Genomic DNA, 18,920 nt, shown 5'->3' with positions numbered 1-18,920 from the left:
ACGCCCCGCCAGATGTCCGGTGGCTCTCTACAGCGACGCCACCCCACAAAGCGTTGCAGCAGTCCGCCCTGCAGTGAACCAGGCCTGGGCACAGGCATTCCACCAGCCTCATCGGATCAATGTGGCCGCGGTCGTGGCAGTGCATCACTTCGTACAGGACTTTGCCCACTTGGGATTATGATCATGTTCGTGTGTATACGGACAGTTCCGTGGCCCGATACACTTTGTAGTCGGGCCGCGGACCTGCCCTCCATTCTAATGTATTTCTTCTTGAATTGTATGTACAAGTTCTCAATAAAGCAGCACAGAGAGGCGTTTGCCTCTCGTGGCGGCCCATCGCGTCGGCCGATAATCCTGCTGACGCTCCCTCCCGGGAAGTGCTGTCCTCAGTACACGCGAGCCTCAATTCTATATAAGGAGGCTCTCCCCGGGAGGGACGTCAGTCGGCTGTCGGTTCGGGGCGATGGGGCGTCACCTTCCCACCGCCGGGCAGCATTCGGCGCAGCCGCGCACGTCCGGGCGACGGTGGCGAGAGGCTCCGCTGGAGACCTACAATCGGGCGTCCGACCAGAGGGTACTCCCCAAACTCGCTTAGTCGGCACGTCGATTGTGGCGTCAAGCTGGAAACCTCAAGTGCTTTATTAACATGAAAGAATACAGGAGGGCGGTCCGAAGACCTAGTACAAAAAAATTATGCATGAGAATACCATTAACAAAAGAATAAGATCAAGGCTGCATAGGCTGTAATGAACAAAACAATACACAGAATCACTCCACTAGTCCATGACACAACTGGTGATGGCTGATGCACGGCGTGCTGGGCGGCAGGCAATTCCCAGACGTCGTCACTAGGTTGTTCCTCCGGATGGCGCCCCACGGGCCCCGCGAGCGCCGCGACTGACCGCGGGTAGCCTGTTGGGGTTCTGAAACTGGAAACCGGGCGGCAAGTTGACCAGGTCATCAGCGCTGGCGTTGTCCACCTGGACAGCCATGCTCCACCCCTTGGTTAGTGCGTAGTACAGGATCGATGCCCCGGTATAGAAAAACCTGCGTTGGGCGTGATCCATTTTTCAAAAAATCAAAGATCCCTGAGAGTGCTGAACCAAGGAACACATTATAGAAAGAATATTTCGGCTAGGATTTGAATAAGATAGAAAACGAGTAATGACCAAGCGATTTTAGGCTCAAAGTGATTTTCGAAATTTGCTTTTTTAGTTTGATAGAGTTCTCCAGTTCTCACAACATAACACGTTAGCCCCTCAACTCTCGGCACAATTGAGGAAATTCCCTACTTTTATGGTTTTCGCAGTATGGGGACCCTACATTGTCAGCTGAGAAATGTTTTCTATATTAAAGTCACCTGGTGATGCGATGTGTGGCTGAGGTTCGTTCATTTGAACACTATGTACTCCGTGTGAGTTGCACTCTATATTCTAGAGAATATCTTTCAAACATGTCACAAGTGTGGAACTCTACAAATTAAATTCAAGCTAGCCAAGGATTAAGGAGAACACGAGATCAAAAATGAAATTTCTCTTCATCAGATGAATCCTTCAGTTCGACTGAAATCAGAATACACACTGAATGATGACACAAACCTGTTTGTATCGAATAAACTACAGCCAAATATTTTTTCATCACTGCACTTCCTATTTCCAAGCAAAAGTACAAGGATCTGTTAGTCCTTTACCGCTGATTGACACAGTCTTCTAAGTTGAAGTCCACTGCTGAAGCTGAAAATACACTTCCTGATATAGATGATTTCACTGAATGTAAGTGTGCCCTTATGAAAAGTACGACATACTTGGTGTTGTCAAAACAGTTGTCAAGTTTGAAACTTAATTTTCTTATAATACTTCAATTATTTTACGTTATTCTCCGTTCGTTCTGTCAGTATACGGTATACTAAGTCCCATTAATATTAAGAAGCTCAACGACATAAGGAAACTTATACTGTATATTGGTGGTAAGATGCCAGTTTCTACCATGACACTGTCAACAACTGTCCAATTACTGAGCAGGAAGCTCTGCATGAAGAAGAATTCTGATCCCCTTAAAGAGAAGCTACTTGCAGTTCTTGTTTCATATTCTTAAACTACGGTCAGGGACTACAATATGTTCATTACAATGGTTACAAGGTCAGTTCTCGATGAGAGAACATGAACCGTATTGAAAAATGTAATGTCCTATAAGACGGAATGAATATGTTTGCTGATTTTTTTGTTAAAACTATAATATGTCCGTTGTTTAGGATCACTTCATAATTCGCTGATTTCTAAATGTTATAGGTTGATTGAAAAGCGACATTGTGACGGAAACTCAAATTAAAATCAAAACTAAAGGACAGGGATGAAAATTTCGTTTATATTTTCTAAGAAAAGTCAGTTCACTTGGAAAACTGTACGCATCCAGAAAACAAAATTTGAATTTTCTTACCTTCAGCAAAAAAAGAAAAATGCCAGATTACATAACACATATGTAATTTCATGTTCAAGTGCATTGAGATGTACATAATATAGTATATATAATTATTCTATGTGCAGGGTTGTCAGTAAATATGGTTGCCTGGCCTGTAGTTTTATGCAAATTGTTACACAAATTTGTCATGACTAAACTTCAATTTGTGGGAAATAGCATGTGTGCAGTAGGATAATATAGTTTTGAATGTATATGACACATGTGAAAGTAGACAGTAGGCTATCACATGAGAAATCCAGTAGTTTTGGTCTAGGTGTAGCCCTAAAATTGATGTTATTTTTCATGCCTTTTCGTGACTAATGAAATATTATAACCTCAGATCAAACATTTTGTACTTCAAAGCAATACAATACAATCTCGAGACCTCTGGTTCAGGTATTATGTCACAGCAGCCACAAGAAGCAGTCGACAGCTGTTCGTTTCTACACTGGGAGCCGCTAGATGGTGGTAGTGGCGCTGCCTCGTCGGAAAGCTATGCACTTACGAGAGTGTTTCTGCTATTATCTTTATAACCTACTTGGTGTGGCCATGTAATGCGTACAGAGGGCACTTCACATCACACCGTCTGGAAACAGACCACGTGGTCGGTCCTAGAAACGCTGGCTTGATCACCTTCAAGAAGACATGAGGGATGTTCATCTTGTTTCAAATGATGCTCTTACAGAACCAAGTGAATATTGGCTTACAAGAGACAGCAGACCCTGTTCCACTGCAGGACAAGCGCTAAGACGATGATGATGATGGAATCCGTAGAACAGGTATTACCTGCCTATGAAATGCTCTGTAACAATCGGGATGTAAAAATACTGTACTCTGGTCCGACATCAGTACCGTTAACACGTGGTAATACGAGCTTGTGTCATGAGCACGAATATCTTACTTACAGAGTTGGCAAGTAATTGGATTACTTGTAACGACTACTTTCTTAGTAACTTTTACTCGTAATTTACTTCTGAAAATAAAATTGTAATCGATACATTGTAGTACCGGTAATCGATATACATCGCATCGAGAGCTTGGTAACATTGGAGCCCCAGCACCCGTTCATTTACTCACGGCTTGTTGAGACGTGAGACGGTGGTGGTGATTATTGTTCTAAGAGGAAGTACAACTGAACAACCATCCTCTACTAACACTAATCAGAGGGAAAATGGAGGAGAAGTGAAGGTATCGGCAAAAGAGTGGGAGGACGCCCTAGGACTCGAGCACCTCAAACCGTGGAGGAGTCTCACACCAGACTCAGCTAGCGGAACCGTGGTCACCAAACGACACTCCCCTGCTGACAGTCCTTGGTCTCCCTTAAAGTCGCCTCATACTACAGGCAGGGAATACAGCCCCCACGTCGTGGAGAATAGAACCGGAATAAACACGTGACAGTGAACGGGTTAAGGCATTTCCAAAAACACAAAAAAAGCCCATGGCACTACAGCCCTTGAAGGGCCTTGTTCTACCAAGCGACCGCTGCTCAGCCAGAAGGCCTGCAGATTACGAGGTGTCGTGTGGTCAGCACGACGAATCCTCCCGGCCGCTATTCTTAGCTTTCTAGACCGGGGCCTCTGTCTCACCGTCAGATAACTCCTCAATTCTAATCACGTAGACTGAGTGGACCACGAACCAGCCCTCAGCTCCAGTTAAAAATCCCTGACCTGACCGGGAATCGAACCCGGATTCTCTGGGTAAGAGGCAGGCACACTGCCCCTACACCACGGGGCCGGTTAAGGCATTTCCACCTCCCTATTTGAATAAGTTACCCTGAAAACTCGAAAGTGACATTCTAATTTTGCTCGGGATCTATCATTTTTAATGTTTGTTTAGTCTCACGCAGCGATGATAGGCACTTAATATCCTTATACTAAAAGGTACAAAACAGACTAATATATTTCTCTCTGGCATATCCATGTGAAACAATGCCAGTGGTTCTCTGAAGACTCGCGTTCTATGATTATTGTAACTTTACTGATTACATTCAGAAAGTAATTTTTTCTGGGGTAACTAATTGAGCCCAATCACTTTTATCTCACTTTTCCCGTCACAGCTTAGTTACAGCATAACTAAAATGTTTCCACAGAGCGAGTGACCACATAACTGTCGGGAGAAAATGGGATCAAACCTCACCTCAGCAAACTTGAATATTGATGTCTGTGGTTTCCAAATCGCACACCAGGCAAACTAAGACCAGAGTAACTTCCTTCCCTATTTCATTGTCACCGTAGGACCTGTCCATATCAGTTTGAGAATATACGTGGTGAACATCTAGTAGTGAACCTGCCACCTGAATGCAGATCAGTGGCGACAGACTGAAGGTTGCACCCTTCTTTCCCACTACGTCGGTTATTCCTAAATGCATCAAGGAATCATATGAGGCATTTCTTGTGGGAAGATTCGCAAATGATTTGTTGGAAGTAAGAGTTAAAATATTTAGATTGAATTGCATAATATCGCATAGTGCAACTAGTGACCCACTCAAGCTTCCTATGGGATCAATAGTTTCTTTGTACCGACATGCCTCTTATGTCATTGGGCGTTCTCCCCTGTGCATAGCTCAGTATGACAGCCGTCAGCTCCCTCCTTTCAACCTGTGTTATGTTCGAACCCATTCTGCCATTTCAATGAAACCACGGCAGTATAACCTTTAGCCCGCGTTGGATTCCAGGTACGTGGTTAAAAAGGTATGTGTGGCACAATTGGGGGCGCACCTGAAATTAGCTGCACTACTTTAGGGTGAGGACGCGAGTTTACTGAGCCAACGGCTTTTCAAACCAAATATTCACTGCAAAAGATATCTTATCGTCTTAAGTTAATTGAGAACATTAATTATTATTTTGATAAATACTATGTAATTAATCTCAGAATATGGTTTCTAATTTCAAGCCTGAGTTCATACTCTGGTAAAATTGCATTTCAAGAACTGGGATACGTGAATCATATGTCTGCCTTATTCTCCGCTGACACAGCCACTTGCATCGACTCTCACTTTCACCCCTGTTTAAAAAGTAATTCAAATACTACTGCAGGGATCTATGCAGGAACTACTGAAAGCCCAAATGTAGTGGTGAGGAGGGAAAGCATGAAAATGATAAGATGACTGAAATGCTTGTCATCTGTGTGATGGGTAAATTACGTACATTACTTCAAGTTTCCCATCTCTGCCTCATCTGAAGGCCACCTACCTGGATGATCTATGGTGCTGACTATTCACACTGTCTTAAGCCTGTAGAGCGGCTTCAACCACTTAATTGGACGATACTGTGCAAGTATATTGCTCTACTCAACTCCCAATTAGCGTCATATGGTCTGCACCCCTCGAGAACAAAGGAGGCAGAGAGCTGCTAATTTAATCACAAGGAAGATGGTTCTGGGGCCAGCACTAACTTGCATTTACTGTTTTATTACCTTGAAACAATTTATTTGCATTGGTACAAACCTTAGCACAGAATACCATTCGCTTCTAGGCAACGACACAACACAGATTTCTTTGTTACCGGCAGGATCCCTCTAGGAACTTACATCGTCAGCTGAGTGGCACTGTAGTCAGGTTGCCAACAACGAAATAAAGAAACAATTGCACGCTAAAAGGATGATTTAAACATTGAATTTATTTTGTAATGTAGAGCCCTCACCTGTCACACGTTTTATATTGAACTACCTGTATTTCTCAATTTTGACGGTTCAATGTTTACTTCTAGGATTGTTACGACCTGTCACTTTTCTACGATATGAATTTTTGGACATTTCTTTACTGTGAGAGTAATTGATATTCTTCACTTTTTAATTTTAGTATTTAAGTTATTATTCTTTTTAATTTAAAAATTCTATAATTTTGTCATACGTTCTTTTTTGGCAGCTTAGTTTTTCTAGGGAATAGTTCATCCTTTCAAATTAATAGCAACCCTCGATTCCCTATTCAAAGAAAGTTAAACAATTATAATTAATGCCAGACTCACAACAGCAAAAGAGGTCCTGTTGGAAGAAGAATATCTTGGCTTGACAATCTTAGAGGCTAGTGCAATATGTCATCAGTTGAACTGTTCCGCGCTGCCACAAACAAGACGAAAATAGCCATCATGATCGCCAACATCCGAAACGGATAGGCACCGAAAGAAGAAGAAGAAGAAGCCAGACTCAGCTTGAGGTTCTCTAGCCGATAATACCACGCTCGGAAGCTAAGAGCACATAACACACCCCTTTTTAGTCGTTTCTTACAGAAGTATTCCATTACCCTCCTGCCTATGTTACATCACTCCACCGTGAGTCTCAAGTTAGGAAGGGCATCCAGTTGGGATGATAGAACCTCGAATTAGGGCAATACGTGAAAAAAGCCTTAGCACGGCCTCCGCCGGCTTAGTGCAATAAGAGCCCATGTACACGCGTGCTTATACTTACTTGTGTTAGGCCACTAACTTTTACCTATCCTATTCGACCTTCCTCGGTTAACTCTTGTTCTTTTGCGACCCCCACGCTATTAGGTTTACGAGGGCTAAGGAGCCTTTAATTTTCACGCCTTTTGTAGCCTTTCCCTTTCTTTGGCTTATACCTTGCGCGGTCGCTCAACTCTCCAAGACCTAAGGTCGCTTTTCAGCGTTACGCCTCAATGATTAAAGAATATATATTAAGTCTAACACTATCTCTCTGGTACCATGTCAAGTCCTGGGAGGTTAACGCGTGGTCAGCGCAACGTTGGGCCTGCAGGGGCATCGAACGTGAAGTGTAGGTAGGGATTTTATTCTGTATTCGGGAATTCTGATAATACGCGAACTCCTGCAGGGCTAAATTCCGGCAGCACATTATTTTTTACGTATTATATTGGGTATTTAGTCTGAAGATAGGTTAGGTCTTCCTGTGCGATTGTACTGTACCTAAGTTGCGAACTTGTAGAGAAAATGAACTTTGCATTCCATGTGTCAGCAAATACGTCCAAAGCTAATCAACTTGCACGTGCTGATATGTGCATGCCAGGGTCTCCGTATCTAGAACTTCGAAGATGCTTCCTAATATTACGCCCCCTATGAATAAAGCATTTGTGTTACACCTTACATCATATTCCTAGTCCTATGTGTAGACATAAGCTTCCACCAATCTCAGCATCAAAATCCCTGGATCTTGTCTCATCTCGTCTAGTTAGGTTGAGCGTAGGATCGAATCTCAAACTTGAAACTGTAACGCCCTTGTAAAGTTAAGCCTGGTGTCAAATGCATGGGTTAACCTAGCACTTTTGACCATAGTCACATCAGCAGTTAGGTCCTGAGAGGTTAACGCGTGGGCGAGGTGGGGTGAGGTACTGGTCATCCTCCTCAGTTGTATCATCCGACCCCGAGTCTCTAGTTCCAGGACACTGCCGTTGAGGCGGTAGAGGTAGGATTCCTCGCTAAGTCCGATGGAAAAACCTACCCTGGAGGGTAAACAAATAACTAAGGGGAAGAAGAAGAAGAAAAATTAGGGAATGCATCTATAAGGCTCTGTCTATGCCTATTTACCACTGTGTCCTCGCACAGCTCTCACCAGATTTAGCCCTCCCTTTTAGTCACCCTTACGACTTGCAGTATACTATTGACGAAATTCTACCCCTCCACCTCACCTCATAAAAAATGAGGATCTGGGTGGAGTGACGTCATCATAATAGCAAGAGTTGAAGTAACGACACCACGAACAAGCTTTGACCTGTAGCTGAACACTCCGGGTTCTCTCAAGTCAGATTTATTGCGTCATAACACGTTGTCGCATTCCCTTACAACACCAGATTGGAAAAATACAGTTGAGCTCGCAATTCCGCTGACATGTACGCGTCTCCACATTTACTGCAGTCAGTACACCTTCATCGTAAACATATTTCAATCAGGGTGAGGATATTTGAATTGCACTTAATCTCTTTAGCTTCTGAAATTATGTCAACTCCACGTTCGAATCCTTAGGAGTGGCATTTACTCTGCTCCTCTATGGCTGAAGTGCCCCCTACAAGATTTAGCCAAGGAGGTTGAATAGACGACAGCTTAGCACACAACGTGCCTAGACTCAGGTAGAGACCCCCGCGATTCCGCCAATACAGGCAAATCAACAGCACAGGTTGCTCGGCTCATACCTAAGACAAGGGTGCCCCTGGAGGAGCTTTACTCTTCTGGAACCCCACCACATCAGAATGAAGTGTCCTACAAGAGTTGGCCCGGGAGGTTGGATAGACAACATCTTAGCACACAACATGTCTAGATTCAGCTAAAGACCCCTAGTTCACCAATGCAGACACAACAACAGCACAGGTTGCTCGACTCCTACCCGAGACAAGGCTGCCCCTGGAGGAGATTTACTCTGCTCTATCCCCACCACACCAGAATAAAGTGTCCTACAAGATTTGGCCAAGGGAGGTTAGATAGACAACAACTTAGAGTACATCATACCTAGACTCAGATGAAGACCCCGAGTTCGCTAACACATGCTCTCTTAAGTCAGGCACCCTTTTGAGTAGCCTCTTTCGACAGTATTCCATAAGATAACGGCATCCTGTTGTCTGGAGGTTTCAGAGGACGTAACGCGTGGCTAGAAGTGGATTGCGCGTCGCGGCCATCTTGCGCAGTAGACCCTGGGCCAGCTCCCAGGAGTTAGTCCCATAAGAGCCCATTAATATCCGCCAGCTTGCGCATTAGCCCTGTGCCAGCTCTGCCTATTTTCCCTACTCAGGGCATTTGGTATTTTATGAGCCCCAGCAGAAAAGGTTTTCATATTAGTTTTCGCGCGTTTTTCACACCTTTTAATAATACCTTTCTCTCATCTTTAGATATGGTAGATATAGTTTACACTGTACCCGCGGCTACACAACGTAAAGTGCTCTCATGTAGGAAAAAGTCGTACTTATTGTTTCTATATCCTTGTTGGATAGCGTTTACTCGTATATACAGCAGTACGTTTCCTTGCTTAACACGTTCTTTTTGTTGTCCCCTGTAGGAACGTCTTAACGAGGTTTTGCTGTCATAAATGTCATAAAGGAATATTTAAACTACCCTATTCATAGTTCATAAAATTAGCACACCGGTAAGTTCAATAGTAAATTTTAAAAATAGACTAACCTACATGATGGCAAATTTTATCCAGTTTTTAGAAGTATTTTAAGTTCACTTTGACAGCTGTACACAACAACAAAATTGAATTTTGCAACAGAACCAAGGATTCTGAATTAGAGGAAAGTAACACAAAGTAGCATACAAGTAACATGAAAGACATATATGCCAACATATCAATTTCTAAAGCAATAGATATTTTAAGTGATGGAAATCCGTGTGATGATGAGTAGCAAGAGGAAGATGTGCCTCAAAGTGTTCAACAGACTTGTGCAGGCAGCAAACATGGCACGTAGTCTTCAGGATTTTCTTCTGTCACGAAGTGATGTGCCAGAATCAGTGTTAAATTTACGTGCAGTGGTTGCTGACTGCCTTGAATATTCGTTTGTGTCTGGGAGTGTTCAGAAGAAATTCGCAGACCTTTTCATAATATAACGTCGAGGAGATAATGTACCGGTACAGGGTAAAATTTGCGGTTATGAAAATCATTTTCAGGCCCCTCTACAGATGGCAGATATCTACGACTTGCCTCAGTACTGGGAAGCATCAATTCACTGTGCTCTTCTTCTTCTTGTTATGCTACCAACTCCTCCACACTTCTTTCCTCTGCAGTTATCACAGAATCCTCCCCACAAAGAAAGTCCTCAGCAGTGCAGTTTGACTGCAAAATTCTCCATACATCAGGAAGCAGGCCTTCTTCTTTCACTGGCAGGCAAAAGTTGAAATTGTAGTCTGCTTCACAACTTTCCAAGACTTTTGAATAAATTGAAGCGCACACAAGATTGAATCTTAAAATGATAAGGAATTAAATATGCTTCACATGGTTCTCCCTTATATAATGACTAAAATCGGCTCACTCCCAGGTGGGGAGCGATTTCCTCATTGAATAAAATATTTAATTACTTGCGTAGAAACCATCTTAGACTAAAAACGAACTATAGAAGGGCCTCTATTTGAATATAGTGTAGTTAATAGTTGAAAAATCCTATTTTAATTTTTCAATCCTTTACGCAAGAAGATCCAAGAGTTCTCACACTGTGATACAGAGCTTGTTTCTCCCTAATAGCAGAGCTCTGGTTTTTGTTTAAACAGTAACTTATAATACCTAAATATTTTATGCGGTTTACTATTTTTTCTGCATATGTAAATATTAGATTCACAAAGTTTACATGTACTTAAATCGAATAAATTATAACACCCACGGCATTTTCTACGTTGTTTAGCGCTTTTGAGGGATACAGTGTATAAAAGCCTACCTACAATTCTTGGGTGACATACACGGACTACATTACAGTACAGGTAATATTTACAGCACTTACAGTCTTCACACTGTTATGTCTTTTACAGCTGGTCTTTATGATACACACACAAGCAGATCATGTTCATCCCGGCTTCACATTAATTGTATGTTACCATTCCAAAACACGATCGTTTCCTTGGTATGTAAACTTTCTACCCTGGCCACCATTTCCATAACAAGAGGTTCTCATCAACTGATACTTAGCCATCAGGAGTATAAGCTTGCAAACATTTTTCTACCAGGTGGTTGAATACTGGCCTTATCTAGTATATTTAGGGAGGAATTTGTCTATTATACGCCTCATTGTCAGAGAAATTGAAACATATTGTGGAGGAAAATATAATAATAATGTTATTGGATGAAATGACCTACCTACCAGCACACTGACAGACTCACAGACATGAACGGAAAACGCAGGCTAACTTTCTATGGGCACATACAGAGAATGGATTATAACAGACTTACAAAGAAAATCTTTGATGTGGTTCAAGCAAGAAAACAAATTCGTATCATGAAATAACCAAGTCTTAAGGCAGGTGGGGATCAACAGGAAAATAATAGGAGACAGAAAAGAATTTAGAAAAAATGTATGAATACAAAATTTTTTTACATTCATTTCAGCAGCTCCATTAGCGAATCATCTACGAGTGTTTATTAAGCTATCTCGAAATTTATGAAGTTTCCAGAGAAGCACAGTGATTACAGGTGGTTAACGATCTTTGCATTATTTTGGTTACGTAACTGTGTGTGGCCATGTGAAGTATATTTCTTTACTTATGTCATTTTCAACTCCGCGGGACGGTTGCTTCGATTCATGTACCACCCCCGAGTTCCCCATTTCCTTTTTCCCATTATCGGGTTCTTTCTTTTTAATGCTCGCCATTTCTTGTTATTGTTATTGTTATTCGAACTTTGTATCTGAGATTCGATGTAATATTATTTTCTTAAAGTGCATTTTACTTCTTCCGACCATTCCAGTAATATGTGGCTGGTACATTGCACCTTGGTCAGTGATTCGTTTTATTAATGTTGCTCTCTTAACTTGGTCCTCTGAATTGTGTATTTAATTCTTCGCGTATGTACATGTTATACGTTGAGTTGTTTGAAATATTTGTCTACTATCTTTTGTCAATAATGTACTTTCCTACGAAAACCTCTGGTTACCTAAATACTTCCAAGATCCTTGTTAGTTCCTATTATCATCGCTCTTGGTCGGTTGGCCATTTGTTATCGTATTAATGTTCGTGAGTATTATTATTGTAGCCAACTTGCTTGACCTAATGTCAACTTACCACAGTCTATTAAACATTTGATATATAACCTAACGCATATCAACCGGAACACATATTATCTATGTGCCCTGGTACAGCACGTGTTCACTTCACAACGGTCCTTTGGAGATTGTTCATTTCCCCAGATCTCACACCTGATGATGTCTACATATGGGACATGCTGAAAGTATTTGTTTTCCGCTCTGTCGTCCCTATCTAGTAGCATACATGAAGACTGGGTGACATAGGAACGGGATACAATTGGGAAGGGAAGATACGGGATTGTGTAAAGAGGTGGTTCAAGACTCTGAAGGACAAACGAAAGGACAAAATGTACTAAATATTCTCAAGAGAATGAGTAAAAATATGGCAGTAAGGACTAAAGTTTTAACAAAAATGGAGATGAGAGGGATAAGGCTGTAAGACAAGAACATCCGGAAATTTGATGCATTTAATGCTATAAAGGTATGGAAGTAACTCATTTACTAGAAGACTGTAAGGAGAAAAAGAAAGATCAGAGTGAAACATGGATGAGAAAGAGATAGGTAAAATTGAAACGAAAGCTGAATTTGACGCTCTCGTTACGGTATTAAACTGAGGATAAAGACACCAGCAAAACTATGTACTATTATGATAAGAATATGGGAAAATAAATTAAAAGAAGATTAAAACAGAGAAGATACATACAGCTGGTAATAAGGTTATGCATGCGGAGGTATCCTAGACACTATGACGTAGTTAAAGTCTGGGAAGTACCTCAAATACTAAGTTTATATAATGACTAGCAAATGTACCCGATATTCTACATCGTATTCGCATTTCTCCGTAAATTACTGTAAAGGCAGTTGGTAAGTTTTTATTTAATTGCATGTCTCTTAGCGATATCCGAGAAACAAAAGCAGTGCGGACATCACATGTTGCATCCGATGTAAGGTAGGTATTGGGGAAGTGTTGTTAATAATGGAAGGCCACATTTCCTACTGCCAATCACAATCGAGTTCGGTAGTTTCTACTATAACGAAAGGCTCACTTGGCAACTGCCATTCACTGTAGAGATGGAGAGTTTTTATTATAAAGGCAGGCCCCTTTTCCTAGTGCCAGTCACAATCGAGTTGGAGAGATTTCATTATAATCGAGGAATCCAGCGCTAACGTATCAACAATCGAGACACAATAAATCATAGGACGAAAGTTGTAGACCTCTCCAAATTGAACGAAGATTGTGCTATCTGTTTTGTAATACTCCTTACCGCATAGCCACCATCTACCCAGAAACGAAGGTCTGCGCTGTTCAGGAAAGACATAACAAATAAACTCTGGGGTAACATAAACAATACTGAAATTACAGACAAGCTATGAACATCAAGATTCGGCACTGTGACATGACAGGTGACCACGGAATCACATATCTATTCGCCTTGTTCAGTTACCCGGATCTCACACCTGTAGATGGCCACATATGGGGCATACTGAAAGAATTTGTTTTCAGTCAAGGCGACTCAGTCTAGAAATGTACATTATTTTGTTACAAGAGAAAACTGTCTGCTGCAGCCAGTATTCACAAATATGTTCGACGATCTACAGGAATCTTATGATCAATGCATGACGCATTAGACCACACATTTTGATAGACTTGTACAGCAAAGTGCATACCAGTTCGTGCCAGTGCTTACATTACACACTGGCTACGCAAACATATGAGGAAATGAAATAAGTGAAGGAGACATCAGCCAGTTATCCAACGAACGTTTACGGGCGTTTCTATAATTCTGTACATGTTTCTAGTGGAAAGCTCCCGTAGCCAGGATCTCAACTCCATTTTGCTAATTATCATGCTTCTCAGTGTTCCTGTCAATCTTCATACAGCAACAGCGATTGCACTCAGACCGGCTACTTCATGCCAGGGAAAGGATGATCATTGTAAGCTTCAACTTCTACCAATGAAATCATGTGATTCCTAAGGGAGAAGTTGAGGCAAGTTCATGGACAGCTGTGACCAACAGTGCTCCCTCTGTTTTCCCGTGTAAGCTGTCTTGTGTACGGAAACTATTTCCAGGTATTGGGGAGACTCACTTCACTTCATAACAAGCCCAGGTTCTTCTCAAAATCTCTAAAATTATCATTACCGAGCGAGTTGGTCGTGCGTTTAGGAGCACGCAGCTGTGAGCTCGCATCCGGAAGATAGTGGGTTCGAACCCCACTGTCGGCAGCCCTGAGGATGGTTTTCCACCGTTTCCCATTTTCATACCAGGCAAATGCTGGGGCTGTCCCTTAATTAAGGACACGGCCGCTTCCTTCCAACTCCTAGGCCTTTCCTGTCCCATCGCCGCCATAAGACCTACCTGTGTCGGTGCGATGTAAAACAACTAGCAAAAAAATATCATTATGAAGGATGCACAGTGGTACCAGTCATGCTTAAGGGAGAGTGTTTACATATAAACCTCAACATAAAACTACTAACTATGATACATACATAATACATAACTATAGTACGATAGGGACAAGGAGAATATTTCAGTGATGTATGTGACATAAATATTACATACTTCCGTAATTTGTCTTGGTTGTGGCAGTGAATTTACAGATGAGGAGGTGACAAGAGTAAGTTTATACACTTAATGAATTATTTTACTTTGTTATACGAGTTTATTGAGTTGAGTTCTAAAAACTGACCATGTACGTCATTTTTTATTTGTTTATACCCATTTCCTTATTTCAATTGCATTTGTGATACTTCAAAAAACGTGATAGTTATTTGTTAGAGTAAATTAAGTGAAAATTATAATCAATTCATTACGTGAATTAGAACAAAATATAAGTCATACTTCCTGCAGTCTCGTACCTTAATCACTGTATCTTAATTTCCCGATTGAGGCAACTGTCAACAGACCCACATTAACCGCTTGATGCCGACATCCATACGTGGTATAGACACCTGCAGGCCTAACTTCATTTTATTGTAGTTACTAAAGTAAAAAATGTTGTAGAGATGGAAATGGTATATCTTTGCCTGTAAAGATCTCTTCCTTCCTTGTATGTGTGAATCATCCCAAATCAGTGTTTCTGTCTTTCTCTCCGAAATGTTTGAAAGAGTCTGACCCCTATCCGCCTGAAAGCACGAAGGCTTATATTTCTGCTGCATTCTAGCAGATGTACATTTCATTACGGGATGTTTCCTCATGCAGATTGATAGTATAAATCGCCATCTCCTCACTGATATTAATGTTGACATCATCTGGTGAATTGATATAATCTTTTCATCGCCTTGAAAACTCCTACGACTCGTAATTACTTGAGAAAAAATATAGATTAACCACCCAATCAATTACAAAGTCAACACGGCCAATATGATCTGATTATTTGTTATCATAATTAATTGACTCGGTGTTAATTTGAAATGATATTGCGTGGCGCAGAAGGATGGCGCAGAGCAGTTTGAATGAAATAGAGGTAATTAAGTTTTAATAAATCAGACGATAACAGCACTATATCAGACTCAACTGAGGGAAGCGAGAATGGGCGTATTAACGTAAGAAATGGGAGGGCATGGTGCGCGCGGCCAAGTAATGGACGACGAAACACGCCAACGTATACGCCCTCTTTCTCATGAATTAATCGACCCATCAACCTCGGATTGGTGACAAATGAGTATTTCAACTATTGTTCTCAGTTCTTCCACTCAAGTTACCGAGACAACGATTACCGTAGTTTTCACTGCATTGTGAAACAACCCAGGCAAATACAAGAACGTCACTTTCATTCTGTAAAAATGCGGAAGGTCTCTCCTCGATTACTAAACTATCAAGGTAAATACAAAGTTAATGTAAACTACATTATTTTGAGTCTCTACTGTAAACATTTGAAAATAATCTGGACTAAACTTTATGATTCGTATTGTCAGTGCTAAATTGTGCAAAGTATAAGCCTTTGTTTTTCCTCCTATTCAGTACCTTATTCAACCTCCTGAGGGGGTTATAGATTCATGTCAAGTTTACTTAAAAGAACAGAAATGTTTCGGTCCTTCTTTATGGACATTTGAGGTACAGCTTGTATTGTACTAAGTTGAAAACAATCTGGACGTAATATAAAGATTCACATTTATGATACACTACATATTAACATTCACAAATAGTGGACCTAAATGTTTTTGATAAAAGAAATTGCGTTTGGATAACAATCGTCGGATGTTTCCAAACTAATTCTAAATTTTATCTAATACAAATGAACAGATTACACACGACCTTAGCCATGCATTAATACTTTGCTGATGATGATGATGATGATGCTTCTGGTTTAAAGGGGCCTAAAATCGAGGTCATCGGCCGCTATTGGTACGAAATGAAATAACAAAAAGTTCAAATTCATCCACTGACCAAAATAAAATAAAAATGTTATGAAGAATGAATGGATGGACATGAACCCAACAAAAACAAACAAACAAACAAACAAACAAACAAAAAACAGTGGATGAGACTAAAAAAAATCGTAAATAATAGTATTACTGACCAAGGGACCACTTATAAAGCACAATGATGCTTGATGTCTAAAGGGGTGTAAAATCCACGTCTAAGGCCCCACAGAATTGTACATGTCGCTAGTAAAGTAGAACCATGGTATTTGTCATGTTGGGGTACTAATCAAAAATAGCGTAGACTCACGGTGTTCCACACAAGATGGTACTACTCACAAGTATTGCACTTCGTACAGGTAACGCAGACCTATGGTGTTTCTCACACAATGGCGCCACTCATAGCCAACGCAAACCGATAAGGTTCCTCACCTAGATATTCAAGTCACGGGCGCCGGTATTTCCGTGGTGTTCCTCACATAGTGGGTACTAATCACAGACAACGCAGACCCACGGTGTCGCTCATACAGTGGTACAACTCACAGGTACGCTCAGACCCGCGGTGTTGCTCACATGGGTACGACGCACGGGTACTGGAAACCCCCAGGCCAGGCTTTTACTGCTACTAATCACAAACCTATTTCGTACCTAATTTAGTGGTACTACTCGCAAGTACAGGCAACCCATGGTGTTCCCCGCATGATGGTACGAATCAAAAGTAGTTTCATGGTTCTAATTCAATCATCCCTTGTCGCCCCTGTTAGTAGCCTCTTACGACGGACAGGAGATACCGCGGGTGTATTCTACATGTGCGTCCCCCACCCGCAGGGGGTAATACTTTGCTTACAGGCGGAATCATTATCATTGACAGTGCTCTATTAACTTGGATGAAACCTCCTTCATTATACCTTCAGAACAAGCATCAAGAATTGTCTACACAAATGAAGTACCGGTATATACGCAAGAGAAGAGAATACGTCTTCTCAAACTACCGTTCTGTATAAACTGAATCTGCTCTCAGAATACACAATAAGTTAGTATGAATTTTGGCGTGATGCATGTAAAATGATCATATGATTTTCATATTTTTAATGAGAACGCAAACTACGAATGTTAAAAACCACTTCTACTGAAAATTAGGCCTACTTTCTACAGAGTCCTTCAGTTATCCCGCTAAGCCTTAAACCTGTTACCATGTTATAAAATTTATATTAGTAATAATAGTTCATGGTGTAGATTACTGTAGTCACGTCCTAGTTTGTGAATCAGGGGTCACAGCTGAATGACCTGGTAAATGGAACTGAGACTCTGGATACCAGTTGCCAAAGAATAGGAGTGGACATCTCGAGAAAAATGTGGGTCACGGCCCTGCTTGTGAAAAGTTACTGCAAGTAGCTCGCAGTTGTGAGAAAGCATTCCCGGCCCAAAAATAACTCTACATAGGCCTTTTTTTCTGAGGAACTTTACTGCAAGGGAGTGAAATTGGTGGAAGTGGGATATCTTATTGATGAGTTTTAAGTAACAGACATGAACAGAGTGAGGATGATTGCTCGTACAAACAGGTGGGAACAATTGCAGGAGATTATTCAGAATAAAGGGAGATAAAGGCCGAATTATGAATGAACTCATTCGATAAATGTGTAAACCTGAGTATTTTGGGATTATGTGGGGCGAATGGAGGATGATGGGTTATGTAGGAGAACAATGGACTTAACCATAGAGGGTAAGAGAAGTAGCAGACCAAGACGACGATGGTTAGACTCAGTTTCTAATGAGGTAAACATTAAAGGTATGAAATTTAATGAGGCCATGAAGACTTACCTCATCCCTCCTTCAAGTTTCACGGAGAAGAAATGGTGTGACAAGCTTCAGGAAGTGATGGCCGATACACAGAGCTAATTGTTTCTCTCGCAATAACTGTAGCATTCGGAAGTACGTAGAGCTGTGTATAAAACCCTATAAGATGAACATGTGGATCAGTCTCAAGCTGGCCCCGGTAGCGTGCCTGTCTCTAGCCCGGAGATCCCGGGTTCGATTCCCGGCCAGGTCAGGGATTTTTCTCTGGACCTGAGGGCTGGTTCGAGGTCCACTCAGCCTACGTGATCAGAATTGGGGAGGTACCTGACGGTGAGATGGCCCCGGTACCGAAAGCCAAGAATAACGGCCGATAGGATGCCGCGTGCTGACCACACGACCCCTCGTAATCTGCAGGCCTTCGGGCTAAGCAGCGGTCGCTTGGCAGGCCAAGCCCTTTCAAGGGCGTTAAGTACCGTGGGGGGATCATTCTCAATCGCTTGATAGACACAACTTCAGCAGAAAAGAACAAACAAATACAGTTTGGGGTAAAACAAGCAAACAATGCTGAAATTACAAACAAGCTATGAACATCGTGATTTGTCATTGTAACATGAAAGGTGTCCACGGGGTCACATGTCTATGTGCCTTGGTACAGCACGTGTTAACTCACAATGGTCCTTT

Source organism: Anabrus simplex, chromosome X (genome assembly GCF_040414725.1).
Source record: "Anabrus simplex isolate iqAnaSimp1 chromosome X, ASM4041472v1, whole genome shotgun sequence".
NCBI lineage: Eukaryota > Metazoa > Arthropoda > Insecta > Orthoptera > Tettigoniidae > Anabrus > Anabrus simplex.
Note: the sequence above shows the minus strand (reverse complement) of the source record.